Here is a 20359-nt window from a genome sequence, read left to right on the forward strand (position 1 = left end):
TAAGAATTCTGAATAAATCGTCTAGAATGGGGCAAATTTAGTTCGGTCGTTAAGTATATTCATCATTTTCTTCAACGTAGACGTTTTATTGAGTATAACAACCCCATTACCCTTATCTGGTTTAGTGATGATAATATTGTCGTTGGATGCTAAGTTTTTAAGTGCGAGAAATTCTTCCTTAGAAAGAGCTTGTTTGGTGCTGAACGAGTTGTAAGGAATAATTTAATAGGTCCAAACGCTAAGTGGTGAAAGAGTTAGTGAAATAATGCAGACCTTTTGATACTGGATCATATAAACTGAGGAAGACAGCTTAAAAGACTCTTAAAACCAAGGAAATGGTTAAAACAGTTTAATTTGGGATTAAAAGCATATTTCAGACCTTTAGATAAAGCTTGTTGTTCTACTTGAGAGGCCTGTTCGAACGGAACGGCCCAAGTGTTCATGGATGCGGGTTATCAAATGTCTTGAAATTTAAACTCAGTAACCGTAACCTGCAGCATTTTAAGTCCTATAGAAATTGCCAGAGACATCGACTAAGCAGTGAAATAAGGACAAGAAGCATAATAATAACCTTACCCGTGACAAGCACGATAAACTATCTCAGAATTAAAGTCTCAAGTGTCTTATTTAGATTACAACCATTTGCAGAATTTAGTAAATACTACAAATTATAAAATGACTTTTAGAATTGAACTCGTCCAGTACCATAAACTTGGAAAACTGGGTTATGTTCACGACAGTAATCTTTCCCTAATAAGGTGATTTTCAGCTACTCAGATTTGACCCTCTCTCAAGTTGAACAACAAGCTTTATCTAAAGGTCTGAAATATGCTTTATCCCCAAATTAAACTGTTTAACCATTTCCTTGGTGATCTTTAAGAAACTGTCTCCTCTCAGTTTATATGATCCAGTATCAAAAGGTCTGCATTATTTCACTAACTCTTTACGCCACTTAGCGTTTGGACCTATTATTCATACAACTCGTTGTGGATGTACATGAAATATATTATCAATAACTTTGTTTCCCAGTTTATATAGTGATGCTAATTAGCTATTGTACAGGAAGTGTGTTGTTGAACAGTCGGCGATCATAATCTTGGATAGCTGGCCGCTTGGGGTATATCTATCAACTCTTCTCCTGCAGTGTTCTTGGTCTCCATGCCTCGTGTCTGGCAGGTTGGCTGGGGACCATCTTCTGTTGTCGACTGTACAGCCGTTGATGCTCTACCGCGTTTATCACTATCAGCCCGCTCACCTAAACTGAGCCCCGTCATCAGTGTGTGTCAGCAGCTAATTTACTTTACGTTGCTGCCAACATTTATATCAGTAATGTATTCAATAACCTCTTACGCCTTTCATCTTGATATAAGACTTTAAATAGTTTAGAAAATAACAAAAATATTCATAAACTTAATTTTTTATGTAATCAATTCATATATTTATTTACTTATTTTGTTATTAATTTTTATCGTAATATACCTTGACTGAAGACAACCCGGATATGTTATCTAATCCAAGACACGACCCTGACCCTAACAACACTCGGCTACCTTCCCTAACCTTACCTGACCTTCATACCCGGGTACATAAACTCACTAAGTTATACCCGAACGACTGGGCTATTCTCCAATTACCTTGACAGCCTTTACCCCCTACTCACTAGACTGGTGTGAAGGGATTCCAGCCTCGCACCTGCTCGGTTCTGCGTGTGTGTGTGTGTGTGTGCTATCTGTATTATGAATATTACAGTAGTTTAATTTTTCGTGTCAATATCAAGTCAGTAACTTTTTTGGTGTGGGGGGTTATATAATGAGAAATTTTTTGATCGCAATTGAAGGAATTTATTATTATTATTGTAAAACTTGGCAGCAACCTCTCTTCTATCTGTCTGTCTGTCTCTCTTCTGTCTGTCTGTCTCTCTCTAGCAACACCCACCACGTAACATATACAGAGGCTTCATCAGGAGTTGACAGGGAGGGAGGAGAAAGTAACCAAGGAGTAGACACAGTTCCTGAGGCCTCGTGGTGTGGAACGTGAGGCAGGAACATTGTACGTCAACCTGTGACTCCCCCCATCCTCTCTCCCTGCCTCCTTTACCTGATGCCTCTGTCTTGACCCCTCCCTCCCTCTCCTTCGTCTCTTTCCTCCTCCTCGTCTCTTCCCTTCCCTCCTCGTCTCTTTCTTCCCCTCCTCGTCTCTTCCTCCCTCCTCGTCTCTTTCCTCCCTACTCGTCTCTTCCCTCCCCTACTCGTCTCTTCCCTCCCCTTTTCGTCTCTTTCCTCCCTCTCCTTCTTCTTCTCCTTACTTCCCCACCTGTCTCTTCCTCGTCTTCTGCAGCCCTTCACTCTTCTCACTCTGCTTCCTCCTTCCTCACATTGTCCCTCCCACCCTAATGCCTTCTATCCCAGGGCTATGTGTCGTCGTCCCACTCACCCTGTCATGGCCTCCTGGTATAGATCAAAGTGTAAAGTTTATCTCTAATTCCCACAGTGGATCAGTGACCTCCAGCAACCCCAAGATCAGTATGGAGAGAAAGCATAGGAGGTCATTCATATAATGTACCAACTCCTTTACTCCCACCCACCTGGACCCAACCCTCATAAGAAAGGAGTTGTTTGTGTTTTAGGTGTCGTCCACTTGTCAGTTCGAACAGGATTGACTGGTTGAACTTTGTACAGTTGCCTGCGTCCGCCTAGCATAGATCATTGCCCCCTTATTTTTTTTTAATTTTCTACTCTGGTGAATGTGTTAGGTTAATTGTTTGATCCCACAGACACTACTTCAATGAATAGTTCATGCTACTGTTTATTCATCTACTGGATATACGAATCTGTGAGAGCTGGCCTAAATCATAATAACAATACAGTATATTATTTTGAGACCAATACTGTAGAAAATATTTGGTTACTGTACTTGCTTATTGTGAATGTATAGAGAAATGTTAACATGCAAGTTTCCACATTATGTCGGGTCACTGAATTACAACTGATTGTAGCTTCTTCTTTTTTTACATGTCAGACCTATAATTAATGTTATTTTGTATCAACATTTATCACATTTTACATTATTATTATGAGTAAGACCTGATGACTGTCGTATCTGTAAGTTCGGACAGCACTTGGGAATTTGCAAATAACAAAGGTTAACTTAACAATGTTCAGGAAAATTTTATTCCTTGAGTCACATCTTCAGGCGTATGATGTCTGGTAATGTTAAGTTACAACAGGACCTTGGCTCAACCACCTGGGTGATATACCGTGACACTAATAACACACTATACCCGAAGTGATCAGCCTCAACCTGAACCCCCACAGAGCAAAGACGGTGGCACCAGTCCGTCAGGCCCCACAAGGAGGTCTAGGAAGTTGTATTTATGTTCTTAATACATATATGATGCTAATTCTCATTTATTATATCATGTTTATATATAGATTAAATTATGTTTATAAAGCATTATATATGATACAATGCAATCTCTTGTGTGTCTTTTGCAATGGGCACAAAAAACTGGCAGCTGACCATCCTGCCAGCAAAGGATATTTATACTTTATTTTACTGGGATGTGGAGGGAAGGCAGAAGATGCTGATGCTCACTCGCCTGTAGATCCTTCTCCTAAAGTCTGCAGGGACAGACAAACATCCTCATTTACTGAGGAGTTAAGAGTGGTGGTCGAGCTGCAACAGTACACACCGAAAATACAGATTCACATTCTCTTACTAATTACCAAAATTATGTTTGAATTTTTCAGTGAATTATAAATATTTGGATCTGAATTAGTGAATAAAAATACTTCTTGATTAATAAAATATTCAGTTAAAAGAAAATGAAGGATTTAAACAATTTCTAACCAAGTTTTACTATTAACATTATAAGTGAATACCGGGCTAGATTATTGGTGGTGGACTTGGGTCAGATTCTGCTTGACAATGGAGAATTCTTAAAGCTCACGGTCCTAGGAGGCAAAATACATATATAAATAGCTATATGCACATGTATAACAACATTATGTATGCATAAGAAAATATAATAAATATGAAATAACATAAATAAACATAAACATGAAATAATACTGTATGGTCCGCACCGATAAGTATTTGTAATGTATACCGTAGGTACCGATACGTATAATTATATCCTCGAGATAAATTAGGTAAATTTTATTAATAATACCAACAAATGTTTGATAATAGGTCCATAAAGTGAGCTGCAGTAGTAAAAACATGATAGCATATAATGATGATTTGGCTTCCAGTACAGTAGGCTATTAAATCGGAAAAATCTTTTTCCCAAATATACCTTGTTGATTATAGGGTGCATCTTATGACCTGGAATATGGTACTCTGTACTGTCCTGTAGTGTTGACTCCTTGTGATCCATGGCAATCCGTGAGTTTCGAGGCGCAAGCTTTAAAACCACGAGTTTTAAGGAATACTGTATACAGTATAGTAATACAATAATTGTTTGTCGTATCACATGCATAAGGGCTTTATTGTCCTTTCAAATGAACAATAAACACCTTGTATTTGTTACAACACATTTTTATGTAATATACTGTACATCCACATACAGTATAAACATATTATTGATGCCCATGTAAAATATAATGGAATTTCTGCTTTCATAATAATCAAAAGCATAATTGTCATATGTATTAAGAAGTACAGTACATGTATATTCTTTCCTGAGAACGTCAATAACCTGCCATCTTCCTGGAGATAGACAACAACAATGAAAGGAAGTGCTGAATCATTTGTTTGTTCTTATTTTTGGCTGTTGCATTTACAACGAAATGGTAAGAGGAAATGTGTATAACATCTTTAGGTAAGGGATATTATAACAAGAATACTCACAGGTGTGTGTAGTTCACAATTTTAACACAGATGACATTGCATTATCTCATTTAGTTACAATACTGATTGAGTTCGAAAGGAGACACAGATTTTTTGAGTGACTGTACAGTATACATAGGAAACTGTACACTACACCCCAATGTACAGTACAACATTTACCTGCATTGTCTGTACACATGCTGAACTGTGTATAGCACCTTCATAGTCTACATACAGTATATGCCAGACCATATTAAGTAAAAGGTCTGTTTGGATATATTACAGCTAAAACTCTTATACTGTATAGTTCTCTAATGGATTGATGATAAACCTATCAAATTTAGTACAGTGTAACATGAAGAAGCAGTTGTTGTGTTGATGGTTTAGTTGGAGTGTTACAGTGTGGTGTTTACTGAACTAGTCTGAATTCTGCTACCTGTACTGAAAACAAAAACAGACTTTATCTAAACAATTTTCACTATAATTAATGGGACATATAAAAAATGCATTATCCAGTACAGTATTTCAATATATGGATTTAAGATGAGTCTTGTCTGATAAGGATATAGAATTCTAATTTTTCTCATTTCAAATTTTATTAAAAAATATGACAATACAATTCCAATCAACAGACAGTGAGAACGACTAAAATATTTCTCAGGACATATGATAAACGTATATATCTTGCCACCTAGCCAAGCCAGCAATTGTAAATAACATTTCATGTATCTTTGTGTCGATCAAACATACTGACAGAACGTTGGACATATAAACACAGAGGCACACAAAAATCCTTCAGTACAGAAAACATGACCACCAAAATGAGGAAAAAAGTGACTGTAGAGAGACAAGTCAAGTAGGCACAAATCTTAAGACTCACACACATCACGTTCCCAGTTTTGTGAAGTGCAGAACGGCGATATGATGGGTGAGGTTGTAAAAATAGAGAGGATAGATACAGTAAAACAATCCAAACCTAAATGGAGAGGGTTAGATCGCTGTGAGAGGCATCGATGAGAAGTCACTGGTAATACAGTTCAAGGTTCATTCCGTCATGGATCTCCGTAGTCTCCGATCGTGATGTGGTCTTGAAATGTGTACCACTTCTTGAGGACAATCTTGTCCAGCGTGTGCCTGTCTGTGCGCTATGAGTTTCTTAGAGTCACGATCGTGTCGTCGGGGTTGCATTTCACCCTTACTTTCTTCCCAAGTCGTCGTTACGTAACTAACATTATGATGGCAAGGGAGTGCGGAGGGTGTCGGTGGCTGGTGGTGGCGTTGGAGGCGGCGTTGGGCGTTGGTGGAGGTGTCGGTGGTGGTGAAGGGGGTGGTGGAATTGCTGGAAATACAAAAATCTATTAGTTCACTGTATAAAAATTTGTACCAGTTTTTAGAGTCTGGGAATGCCATATAATATGAAATAACACTGAGAATTAATTATTACATTCTGAAGTTTGCAATTAGAACACAATGGGAAATACAAATGATACGGTAAAAATAATAATGATAAATATAAAACTTAAAATTGGATAACATGAAAGATAGTACACTACACATACAGTACCTAACAAAATCTGAAATGATAAAAACCTCACTCTATCAATCATATTCTTCATTCAGTCATCAATTATGTAGCTACTTCTTTTAACCAGTAAAATAATATCCCATTTGTTAAGCCTTGTGATAATCTTTTCCTGGAGTACAGAACATTGTATAATACAGTATATATATATATATATATATATATATATATATATATATATATATATATATATATATATATATATATATATATATATATATATATCTCAACAACAGGTGAACCACTCTCCCTCACCTGGACTTTGAAATTACTGTATTTATGGTAAAACTTTATAATGTGTACAGTACTATCGAAATTCTCTGAGTGATTTAGTATTTTAGGTAAAGTTAGTTAAGAGTTTAGAGTAAAGGCATATTTGTAGACAGTACACTATAGTAGCACCACTCTTTCTGTGTACTGTACTGTATAAATATATTCTTTTTATTGTTTTAGTCTCATAAAAACAAGACATAGCTTACCTGTTGTCAGTGCTTCGCAAATTGGGGAAATATAGTCCTCCTGACTCACGATACATCCGATTATACCAGGAACGAACCACGACCACTACCAAATTTGTGTACCTGGTATTTATTATTGGTTGCCAATTTTTCCATAACATCAAATCACATACAGTTCCGGTGATTTTTTTTAATTCAAATCTTCAAAGACACATAGGCAATGGCAGAGGAGGTGGATTCTAAACGAGATACAAAAATAACAGCGTCGACCATCTCTAGATATATCAAAATACAGTACTGTACACACGTAATAAAAAAAAATCATACTTCTAAACCAATTATTATCGTGTCAACCGTAAAAACACGCACTTCCACCCTAGGAAGAGTGATGTAAAATCAACCATCATCCTTCTTGTCAACTCAGCCCACAGCCTCAAGTCTATAGGGTTTATACCTCGGGAGAAATGACATTACAGTCCCTCACTTTAGTATTAATTTCTAATAATGATTCACCACCTAGGAATATTTATACAGGTTTTAGATAGTAATTAAACCTAGAAACTAAATAAAATCTCTAATCAACACGAGAGAAGACGAGAATTAAACCCCTGAAGCCTTTGGAAACCTGAGATAGCCAATGTTAAAACCTATATTAATGATGTTAGCAATGTTAACCAATCACTTGTGTTATATCATTAGGAAGATAATTACCTGGAGTTAATGAGTAAGTGGTTGTTTCGGGTAATATCAGCGTTAGTGATGGTGATAGGCGGTCATCTGTGGCAGCTTCAGTCACTCAAGTCAGGATGTAAACAAAGTCAGCATTCGAGTACCCAGAACCTTCTCTGAACGACGAAAACACTCCATATTATATAAAACATAGCTAGAATTGATATATTAACTACAATATATAAAACAAAATAGGAATTTATTTACCATTATTTATCTTTTAATTTTATTTTTCGAAAACAAGGTAAACTAAATAAAACCAGCAAGAAAGTATGACATCACCTTTTATCTTTTTTCTTATATTATTGTGTATATATTGTCTATTGTTTCATATCAAAGTCCTTTTTTTATTTTATTGGATGTGGGAAACTTTGAATGGTTATTTGACACAAGAGCTGGATATATAAGTATTTTTTTTTATCATTGCTTCAGTCTTTCTAATTTTTACGACGAAAGCAAAATTATTCATAAGACTTCAATTACACAGAGGTAAATGATTTATCCTCAAAATATGAATAATGATATATTGAAGCCTTTCCTGTGATTTAGTTACTTTTTATATTTCAGGAGCCACTGGAAGCTTAGCTGGATGGAGCCTCAAGAAGAGTCACATATACAAAAAAAATGAATATAAAATCAAAGACTTCTTATTCATCAAACTCAATAAACCAGGTAAATATATTCTAACAACATTATTTTTACTTCTTTTTCACTTTAATCCTCTTCACCACTGGTCGGCTCGTTCCGTGTTTTCAAATAATACATAACAGATGAAGTCATTGAATACACTGGTGGTTGATATATACTAATATGGTCAATTTGTGTTAATGAATAATAGGTGAGGTATTTTGGTTACAGGTTATACAGGTTATTTGTATGTATAGTGATGATTTTCTCATTACCAGTCCTGCAGCAGAAAACGGATATAATTTTAAATGGGACTATTTTGTTTTGTATATGTCCCAGCTGTTTACTTTATTTTGTTCTGTTTATCTTATAATTATTGATTTGTTATGAACTAGTGTAATGACTTATCAGTTTGTTGTAAAAAAGTGTCATTCACTGTTTGTATAATATTCGTAACTTTGCCTCGCTTGGTAGTATGGTACAATAGCATTCTCCTTTGTCTATTTCTCTCAAGATACTCAGAGACTTTTCCACAGAGAAATGGTGGCGTCAACAAATGTCTTGTATATATTCAAAAAATAACTGTCGAGAGAAAGTGTTTCATATGAGGTAAGAAGGCGGCTCTAATAATAATAATAATATTTATTCAGTAAAATTACATCATACAAGTCTACAATTAGTTTGGCATGTATATAGAGATGTAGGTATACAGCTCAGCATTTACTTATTCCTAATCGAGATAGTGTCCAAATACATAAAATTATCAATAACAACAACAGTAGGCCTAGCCCTCAACACCCAAGCCCCGTGCCTATGTCAAAGTATTGGAACATAATTTTTATAATAATTTGTAATACTTCCAAGAGTTAGGACTTTATTTGACTAGACATCGACATTTTTTCACAAATCCAGCTAGCCTGGGGAGATAGATAGATAGATATTCAATAAAATCGTCATTTGAGTTTACATTAGTTAGGTTTGATTAGGTTAGGTTGGGGTTCCTCATGCCCCCAGTGGTGACGTCAGCAGGTCAACAGCAGCAGCAAACATCAGGGCCTTCCATATGACAGTGCCAGGAGTGCCCTCGCTGACCCTGTAACACAAACGGTGATATAATTTCAATGGTAAGATCAGGTCAGTCAGGTTATACCATGTTAGATCAGATCAAGTCAGGATATACGTCGCCATATTAGGTTAGGTCAGGTCAGGAATACCCACCTCCTACTTGAAGACTCTGTTGAGGATTGGTGGGCGTGTGACCCCTGCCCCGCCCTTGACCTTCTTCAGGTGGTGGTGGTACTGACGGGGTCGAGCTCGCTGGGTGGTGATGCTGTTAGTGATCCAGAGGTTGTGGCCCACTCGAGCACCGCACTGACACCCACCCACCCAGAACACACGTTCGATCACACGACAGGAGAAGGAAAGGAGAGAGGAAGGAATAGTGAGTCTGTGTATGTTGTGTAAAGTAATTGTGTGTATGTGTGTGTACTCTCTCTCTCTCTCTCTCTCTCTCTCTCTCTCTCTCACAGGCGGTACTCACGGTAAGGTTGACCTCGTTGTTGGTGAAGTGGTGCCTCTTGAGTCGGAGGGTGAGCCTGGCGGTGGTAGTCCTGGTGAGGTCGGCCTCTTGGGTGACCTCCAACACCTCCTGTACCCATCCTCCACCTGTAGTGGCTGAGGAGGAGGAGGAAGAGAAGGAGAAGAGAGGAGGAGGAGAGAACAAATTAGGAGATTAAAACAGTTGTAATTATTATCTACGTCTCTCTCTCTCTCTCTCTCTCTCTCTCTCTCTCTCTCTCTCACCTGAAGGCCATTAATGAACCAGGTGAAGACAGGTGTCGGTGAGCTCTCAGCACAGTACAGTTGACCCCAACACCTCTCCTGGGTAGTAGCGGATCTTGTACCCGACCAAGATAGGGCGGGTAGCAGGCGGATCTGTGTGGGAGGGAGGAGGTTGGTGTATATAAGGGGAGAGAAGGGAGATAGGTGAAGAGGTGGGTGTAGGGGTAGGTGAAGGGGTAGGTGTCGTATTACAACTCACCTATAATGGTCATGTTGGCAGTGACCAGGTGTTGGGAGAAGGTCAGGAAGTCTGCCACCGCCTCACACACGTAGGTCCTGTAGCTGCAACGCCCACACGCTGTAGCACCACGTGTCCTAGGCCGCCCAAACCTGCCTTGTAAACAAACATCACGTGACACCAGGTCTCCCATATCAACCTTGTAAACAAATACCTGAGAGGACAATCTACCAGAGTGTTGTGGCGGCACAGTGCGAGCTCTTTTAAGACCAGACTTGACCAACACTGGAGCAGGCACAGTTACACTCAGGAGCCAGTACAGGCGCAGTACTTATCAACATTATCACATTTCTACTACACAATCACTCCATCTACTACCACACCACCTACCACCACCTGAAGGAGGACCTACCTTAACCTTGATGCCTGGGAGAGCGAACACCGTAGCAGGGTTGCCAATGGAGTAAGCTACAGATGCTCGATAAAACTGAGACCCGTCCTTCCACCAGGAAAGGGAATACAAAGGTCCAGGCCAAGGATCCACCGCACCACAACGATACGTCTCCTCCGCCCGCGCCTCCTTCGGTACTTCACGCTTCGTATATATACACTGAGGACCCTGGAATGACCACGAGAGGTCAGTGTTAGGTAAGTACCACGAACAAGAACGCTATTTTTTGGAGGGATCTAAGGCCTCGAATCAATTTTACATGTGAACTAACCAAAATTACTAAAATAATTTGGTTTAGTTGGTTCAGATTAGAGCTGGTTTCTTAAAATATCATTTGAAAGTTAAATGGTTGGTGATAAAAGTGGTACTGTTCGTGTTATTCTCCCAGCATTGTGTTTTTATATGGTTTGAATGATCAAGCATGAAAATGGTGTCGTATTTACCCCGAGACTACCAGATTCACAAATAAATTCATTCTTGTATCCACCAATTACGAGGAAAATATAACTTAGTACAAATTTATTCTTGATAAAAACGATAAATTTTAACACCAACCGTAAAGACGACTGGATAAACATTGGGCAGATTAAGATGTCGTTCACAATAACCTTAAGTAACACAATCGATGACATACAGTAATTGTGACACAGTATATGATCTTACCTTTACTGTAGAGAATTAAGATGAAGGTAGCGAGCGTGTACACTGACATTATAATATTGTCAGGATGATATACACGGTCTGGCGGGCTGCTGGGCTGGTTGGCGGGCTTTGTCGGTACTCCTCGGTATCCCAGCCAGTCCGCCACACCTCCTATAACCGTCATCAAGGAGAGCAAAAGACGCCTCAGTAAATCACTTGTTGGTTCAATAAAGACACATTCCCTCCACTCTAGCGTTGATGTATTACTGCTAAAACTAATAACAGCTGTAGTGATGACTGGTGATGGTGACGGTGTTGTGGTGACGATAGTGTAGGGAGAGGGCAAGAAGGCGTCTGCGTGGTGTTGACGTTTGTGTGAGTGAGGCGCCTTCGACAGCCCACAGTCCTCAGAGGAGATTATCAGAGAGAGAGAGAGAGAGAGAGAGAGAGAGAGAGAGAGAGAGGATTAAGAACGAGAGAGAGTTGAGAATGCTGAGAACAAGAGGGACGTATCAAGCACAACCTGATCCTAAGATCTTACAAGAGTATGACAACATTGTATGGGGAGGGGGGGGACAGGTACCAGATGCTCACTGTATGGGTGTTTACAAAGTCCCTTTATGTTTGTGTGTTGACAGTCTCTGAGGAGGTTGTATATTCTTTAACATTTTCTGACAGTCTGGATACGCGTTTTCTGTAACAATTTAGATTCTTATTTCTGTAGCAACTTAGATTCCCGTTTCTGTGACTTTGGTGAGACGCTGTTCAAATTTCATGAATACAGTTGACATAATATTTGAACTAAAGGGGCTGAGGTTGTCATGAAGTATAAATAAATGCATTTTTTAAGTTCAAAATATTTATTCAGGAACATCAGTACCCATCCTAAGAGGTATTGTGGCGCCTCTACCTGTGATTAAGGTCGAGTGATGTTGACTTCTTTCTGGTCTTCCTCTGAACCTCACAGGATAATGGCGTAGCTATAGGAGGTAGGTGTCTGATGGTATTTCAGGAGGAGGAGGGCAGCCAGGAAGGAGGAGGATTGTGAAGCGACCTAACCCTCCTTATCTTCCTCCACCAGCAGGCAGGCCTTCCTCCTCCAACCAACAGGCCTTCCTCCTCCACCAACAGGCCTTCCTCCTCCTCCAACAGGCCTTCCTCCACCAACAGGCCTCCTCCACCAGCGCAGGCCTTCCTCCTCCACCAACAGGTTCCTCCTTCCCCACCAGCAGGCCCTCCAGCCAGTAGTGCCAGCCTGCAAGAAGGTCACTGGAATACAATGATCACGGGTTAAATTGATCATGACGCGCCACAGCCACTGACACGCTACAGCAGCTCTCACAAGTAAACACCAGGAGAGAGAAGGACTGACCAGCGAGAAGGAAGCGGGAGGCACTCAGCTGCAGGATGGCGGGCGTCTGGACCACCGGAGGAACCTTCCGCAGGAGCGGGAGAAGACACCCGTCACCATCACGCTCCTCCTCCTCAAACTTCCCAGTCTGTCCTCACCACCTCGTCCTCCCCTACTCACTCCTCTGTCCTCCCTCCTTCACCCACTCCTTCACCACTCCTGACCTCCTTCACCACTCTCGTCCCTCTCCTTCACCACCTCGTCCTCTCCCTTCCACCACTCCTCTCCTTCACCTGTCCTCTCCTTCACCACCTCGTCCTCTCCTTCACCACTCTCACCACCTCTGTCCCTCTCCTTCACCACCTCGTCCTCTCCACCACTCTGTCCTCTCCTTCACCACTCCGTCCTCTCCTTCACCACCTCCTCTCCACCACTCTGTCCTCTCCTTCACCACCCCTGTCCCTCTCCTTCACCACCTCGTCCTGTCCCTTCACCACCTCGTCCTCTCCTTCCACCACTCTGTCCTCTCCTTCTCACCACTCACCTCGTCCTCTCCTTCACCACTCTCGTCCTCTCCTTCACCACTCTCGTCCTCTCCTTCACCACTCTCGTCCCTCTCCTTCACCACTCCTCGTCCTCCTTCACCACTCTCGTCCCTCCTCCTCACCACCTCTGTCCTCTCCTTCACCACCTCGTCCTGTCCTTCACCACTCTCGTCCTCTCCTTCACCATCCTGTCCTCTCCACCACCTGTCCTCTCCCTTCACCACTCCTGTCCTCTTCACCACCTTGTCCTCCTTCACCACTCTCGTCCTGTCTTCACCACTCCTGTCCCTCTCCTTCACCACTCTGTCCTCCTTCACCACTCTGTCCTCTCCCTTCACCACACCTGTCCCTCCTTCACCACTCTCGTCCTCTCCTTCTCACCTCCTGTCCTCTCCTTCACCACCTGTCCTCTCCTTCACCACCTGTCCTCCCTTCACCACCTGTCCTCTCCTTCACCACTCTTGTCCTCCTTCACCACCTCGTCCTCCATGCCAGGAAGCTCCCAGAGCCCCTGGGTGTTACCGTTACTCCACCAAGACGGAATCTTAACTGGGCCGAATAAACCTTAACCCATATTCCGGTGTCTCCTTCCGGTTTACAGCATTGAGATCTAGTGCTCTAATAAACCAAAGCTCATATACTCCTCAAAACATCATTGGCTCCACCCTTAACTAGATGACGTGAGAGTGTATCTTACTAGTTCACAGTTGTTTTTGAGGTCACAGGTGAGTCACAGTGTTGATGATGTAAGTCGGTAAAGTGTGAGAAGCGTGACGGTGGGGTGTTAGATGGTTCAGTGACCTGACCCAAACACCTGTCCAACCGGAAGACTAGAGAAGGATGTGTGTGTGTGTGTGTGTGTGTGGTGTGTCGCTAGTGTACTTTGTGAGACGGATGTAAAGGAGGTGGAGTAGGCAGGAGTGAGGAACGAGTGGTTGTGCCAGCAGCCCAGGATACGAGGTCTTCCTTGAAACAGCGGGAGGTGTGTGAGGTGAGGAGAGGAAGGATGCAAGTGACGTGAGGAGATAGGTGAGTGTGAGGTTAAATATGAGACGAAGAGATTTATAGAACATAAGAATGGGCTGCAGCGGGCCTATTGGCCCATACTGAGCAGTCCGTTTAACCCTACTGCTCATATGAGCATCCAACCTATGTTTGAAGCTATTCAGCGTATTCGAGTTAATGATGATATTTGGTAACTTGTTCCATTCATCCACTACTCTGTTTCGAACCAGTGTTTACCTATTTCACGCCTAAATCTAAATTTGTCTAATTTAAAACCATTGTTACGAGTTCGCTCCTGGTTGGATAGTTTGAGTACCTTTGTAATGTCCCCTTTGTTTCCTGCCTTCCACTTATACACCTCTATCAGGTCGCCTCGCTCTACGTCTCTCAAGGGAGTGCAAATTAAGATGCTTTAACCTGTCTCTATACTCAATGTTCCTAATGCCGGGATTAGTCTTGTCATTCTCCTCTGAATTCTTTCCAAGGATTCTATATCCATTCTGTAATACGGTGACCAGAACTGAACTGCGTAATCCAGGTGTGGGTCTCACAAGAGCAAGATACAGTTTTAGGATGCCCTCGCTAGTCTTGTCTTAACTACTCCTTTGTATGAACCGTACTTTATTAGCCTTGTTACGAGCAAAACACATTGTTTACTTGGCTTAGGTTCCTTTTATCATTACTCCTAAATCTCTCTCTCAGTCCGGATTTCTCTATGGCATCGTTGTTCATCTGGTATCTGGTTTCCCTGTTTACATCTCTACTCTGAGTACTTTACATTTGTCGACGTTGAATTTCATCTGCCATTTCAGACCATTCAATTTGTTTAGATCTTCCTGTAGTTTTGCCGAGTCCTCGTCAGATTTGATAACACGTCCTATTTTAGTGTCATCAGCAAATTTACTTATGTTGCTGTCTATGCCGATATCTATGCCGTCTATGTATATAATAAATAATAATGGTCAGTACTGAGCCTTGGGGAACTCCACGTGACGTTGCTCCAATGGGACTTAGTGCCGTTAATGCTCACTCGCTGTTTCCTGTCCTGTAACCGCCCTAATCCATTTAAGGATGTCACCTTTGATGCCATGAGCTTCTACCTTTCTAATTAGTCTTTCGTGGGGACTCTTGTCGGCTTTGCTAAGTCGAGATATACCACATCATAATATTGCCCCTCGTCCACCGATTCGAAACTGATGAAAAGAATGTTAATAGATTAGTTAGGCAAGAACGTCCTTGTGGCATGCTGGGAATCATTGATCAATCGGTGCTTCTCCAGGTGATTTCGAATAGAGTTTGAAATGATTGCTTCCAGTAATTTGCCTACTATTGATGTTAGACTGATTGGGCGTAGTTAGAGGATAGTGATCTATCCCCTTCTTGAAAATCGGTATTACATTCGCTATCCTCCAGGATTCTGGTACTACACCTGTTTTTATGACATGTTAAACAACTTTGCTAAGGGCATACTAAGCTCTTCCTTACATTCCTTTAATACTCTGGCAAATATCTCATCGGGACCAGGTGACTTATTAGGCTTTGTTTGTCTTTTGCTTACTAACATCGTTACTAGTCACTACTATCTCACTTAATTTGTTTTCTTCACTATCTCTGAATAGAGTCGGTGCCTCAGGTATCATGTTTAAATTTTCGGTGGTGAAAACTGTTGAAAATATTTATTCAATTGCTCATTTCTCCGTCGTTATCAGTGAGCTCGCCGGAGTCTGACCGTATTGGTCAATCTTTTCTCGTGTTTTAGTTTGATACATTTGGTAGAATCAAATACATTTGGTAGAATTAGATGAGTGTGAAGGGGTCACTGTGAGGATGAGGTGAGGTGATAACTAAGTACTGATTAAAACCTATTCCATTATCTTTCCGCAGAAGAACAAGAAGATATATCACGTGGTGGTATTGTGGTGGCTGTAGTGTGAATACTGGCAGCGGTAATCAGGATAGCTAGCAATGACATCAAGATCAAAGAGATCGAATCCCTCCTCACACGACTGCTACAGCGCCTTCTTCACCTCTATGGGTGGGAACAACGATGCGTGGTTATAATCATTATCCCAGGCGGTGGCAAGACGGGTCATAGATGTGGTAACTTCTCTATACATACATACAGTATCTCCTATACATACACATAATAGTTCTATACATACTCCAGTAATCTATACATACACAGTGTTACCGCAAGCGGTACATAATTATGATGACATATAAACAAATGTATGTTGGCTGTAACTCAAGTCATGTTTATTGGGCGTGCCTGCCCATATACAGTGTAGAGTGTTGAGATGGTCGAAGATGAGGCCCAGAAGGAGGTTGGAGGGTGTGAAGGGAGTTTGTTTATGTATCATTATTATCACCTGACTCAGCCATAGCTGACCAGCCAGGGGCCAGGCTATAGGGTGGGCATTTCAGTATAGCTACCCATATCTTAGAGTCAACACCTACCCTGGCTTCTCTCTAGACTTTCAACACGTAAGTTTAACTTGTACTTATGTGTACACAGGTAGACTGTGTCATTGTTTTGTGTTAAGATTAGACTAATTACATTGCCATATATATTGGATTAAACATTTATGTAGAATGCCTATGTATGACTTATTTGAAATACTAAATGAATTGTATTCAACAGGTTCGACCGAATTATAATGTTCGTGTACGACGTGAGCAGTATTATTCACCCTCTAACCGTCTGATTGGCGGTTATACACAGTAATCTCTATACACACACTCGGTAGCCAGTAACTTATGGTGTACAAGAACCTGACGAAGGTGTTTATCCCCAGCAGGAGAAGCAGAGGGGCGCCAGCAGATGTCCAGCCTCCCTCCTGTTGTTGATGACATAACTACCGCCTTCCTCCTGAGCGTAGTACCGGGGCTGTTCTCCATAACCAGTAAGTATTCTTATTCTTGTTTATCATTTCTTTGTATTTTGTTAATGTTTTATTTATATATTTTATTCGTTATTTATGTGAGCACAGTGAAACCATATAACGGCCCCTTTCTATGTATAAACCGTTAGATATTATTTTTGTGTATATATAGGCCTATAACGGACTTTCCATATATGTGTAATTTGTTATTTGGAGTTTTCATAAATAATGGATCGTTAAATATAGGCTTTACTGTATTCTTTGGTATAATAATTTCCTTCATTTTCATTTTTCTCGTTATTTATTATTCATTATCATTTATTCCTGCTCTACTAAATATGTTTCCTGCCTAGTATGTCTTGGATCACCTGAAGATTAGACACCCCAACGCTTATTTCACCTGTTAAGTATACCTAACCTAACTCCCCCTCGCTTCACACAACATTACTCAGCATTACTCAGCATCACACATCACTACTCAGCATTACTCAGCATTATACAAATACTCCCTTTCTCCCACAGGTTTCATAGTCATAACATTTGTGAATAGTTACGAGACTGTGTGAGGTCATCCCAGGTTAAGGAGGAGGAGGAGGATAGGCTGAACATGACCTGAGATTACCTTAATGACCTCTACCTGTTGACTCACATTCACCTTAATTACCAGCTGATGCAGTTTACACTTCCTTCAACAGTGTAAGTGAGAATTGCCTTATGATTTTTCAAGTTATCTGTCAGCTGCCGTATCTATTGGTAGCCGAGTAGATAGATAGATAAATGGAGAGACAGATAGATATATTAAATAAGTGTTGTATCAGGTGTGGATGAGACTCGTGCGTCGCCTCCTTAGCTCAGGGGCAGAGCACTGGTCTTATAAACCAGGGGTCGTGAGTTCGATTCTCACAGGGGGCACATGTGTTTTACGCACCGAAACTACAATAAGAGAAGAAATTGATATTTAGAGATAAATAAATAAATTATTCAGTAAAAGATTTTTATATAAGTTTATAATTGGTTTTAGAATGTATATAGACAGTGCAGGTATAGTGTATATAGAGTGAAGGTATACAAACAATATACCTTGACAGTCCAGGTATACAAACAACGGTAAACTGTAAGCTAATTACACAAAGGATAGTTAACAGTACTACATTGACTCTATATATATTGTCATAACATTTACATTTTTAAATAAATAAAACAAAAGTATCATACGGAAACGTTAAATAATTTATTTTAACTGTCAAGAAGTCAATACATTAATTAAGTATTACCGTCTGTTGTAATGATTATTGTTTATTTACTGCACCTTGTATGAATAAAATTGGATGTTAGCTTAAAATGCGACTAAATTGGCGTAAAATAACTTCAGTTAGCCATATTGTTAATTGCTGCGTTAGAAAATGTTTTCTTACGGGGAGACTCTACTAGTTGGCGACTCCCGGTGAGATGAGAAATAATAGACTTGGGCGATAAAATATGAGAAATTATAGGTCTTTGGTGATGAATGATGGGAAATAACTGGTTTTGGCCGATGAATGGTGAGAAATAATAGTCTTTTGGCGATGAATTATGAGAGATAACAGGTTTCTGGCTATAGGAAATTGAAAATAATAAGTTTTTGACGACGAAATGAAAATTAATAAATTGTTTATATTATTGTTGGGACTTTATAACTCAATCTTGGACATTGTCTTGGAAATATTTACAGTCACTAATACGGGAGATAAATTTCAGTTAACAATACAGTATTGTAGGAAAAAACTCATAACCCCTTTGACGAAAGTGAACAAATAAAAACATTTCAACAATACCTCTCCCCATCACACACACACCCTCTCCCCATCACACACACACACACACCCCTCCCCCATCACACACACACATAACTTTCCCCATCACACACACATAACTCCCCTCCCCCCACTCACACACACACACACATACACTCCCTCCCCCCATCACACACACACACACACATACACCCCCTTCCCCCATCACACACATACACCCCTCTCCCCATCACACACACACATACACTCCTCTCCCCATCACACACACACACATACACCCCCTCCCCATCACACACACATACACCCCTCTCCCCCCATCACACACACACACACACACCCCTCTCCCCATCACACACACACATACACCCCTTCCCCCATCACACACACACATACACCCCTCCCCATCACACACACACACACCCCCCATCACACACATACACCCCTCTCCCCCCATCACACACACACATACACCCCCTCTCCCCCATCACACACACACATACACCCCCTCTCTCATCACACACACACATACACCCCTCTCCCACACACACACACACACATACACCCCTCCCCATCACACACACACATACACCCCTCTCCCCCCACCACACACACACATACACCCCCCATCACACACACACATACACCCCCCTCTCCCCCATCACACACACACACACACACACCCCTCTCCCCCCATCACACACACACATACACCCCTCTCCCCATCACACACACACACACATACACCCCTCTCCCCATCACACACACACATACACCCCCTCTCCCCATCACACACACACATACACCTCTCCCCATCACACACACACATACACCCCTCTCCCCCCATCACACACACACATACACCCCCTTCCCCCATCTCACACACACATACACCCCTCCCCCACTGCCACACACACACACCTCTCCCCATCACACACACACATACACCCCCCTCTCCCCATCACACACACACATACACCCCCCCTCTCCCCATCACACACACACACACACCCCTCTCCCCCCCATCACACACACACATACACCCCTCTCCCCCATCACACACACACATACACCCCTCTCCCCCCCATCACACACACACATACACCCCTCTCCCCCCATCACACACACACATACACCCTCCCCCATCACACACACACACATACACCCCTCTCCCCCATCACACACACACATACACCCCTCTCCCCCCATCACACACAAACATACCCCTCTCCCCCATCACACACACACATACACCCCTCCCCCCATCACACACACACATACACCCCCTCTCCCCATCACACACACACACACACACCCCTTTCTCCCCCATCACACACACACACACACACCTCCCCCCATCACACACACACATACACCCCCCATCACACACACACATAATTCTCCCCACTCACACACACACATACACCCCCCATCACACACACACATA

At 41.5% G+C, this 20359-nt stretch overlaps 1 non-coding gene across 1 annotated transcript; it reads left to right on the forward strand.

Moving 5' to 3' along the window:
* The first annotated feature begins 17962 nt into the window (after positions 1 to 17962).
* On the forward strand, positions 17963 to 18034 carry Trnai-uau. The gene has a single exon. It is a non-coding gene; the product is annotated as a tRNA-Ile (tRNA).
* Positions 18035 to 20359: the final 2325 nt, after the last annotated feature.

The sequence above is a fragment of the Homarus americanus genome, unplaced genomic scaffold (assembly GCF_018991925.1).
Source record: "Homarus americanus isolate GMGI-L3 unplaced genomic scaffold, GMGI_Hamer_2.0 scaffold50958, whole genome shotgun sequence".
Lineage (NCBI taxonomy): Eukaryota > Metazoa > Arthropoda > Malacostraca > Decapoda > Nephropidae > Homarus > Homarus americanus.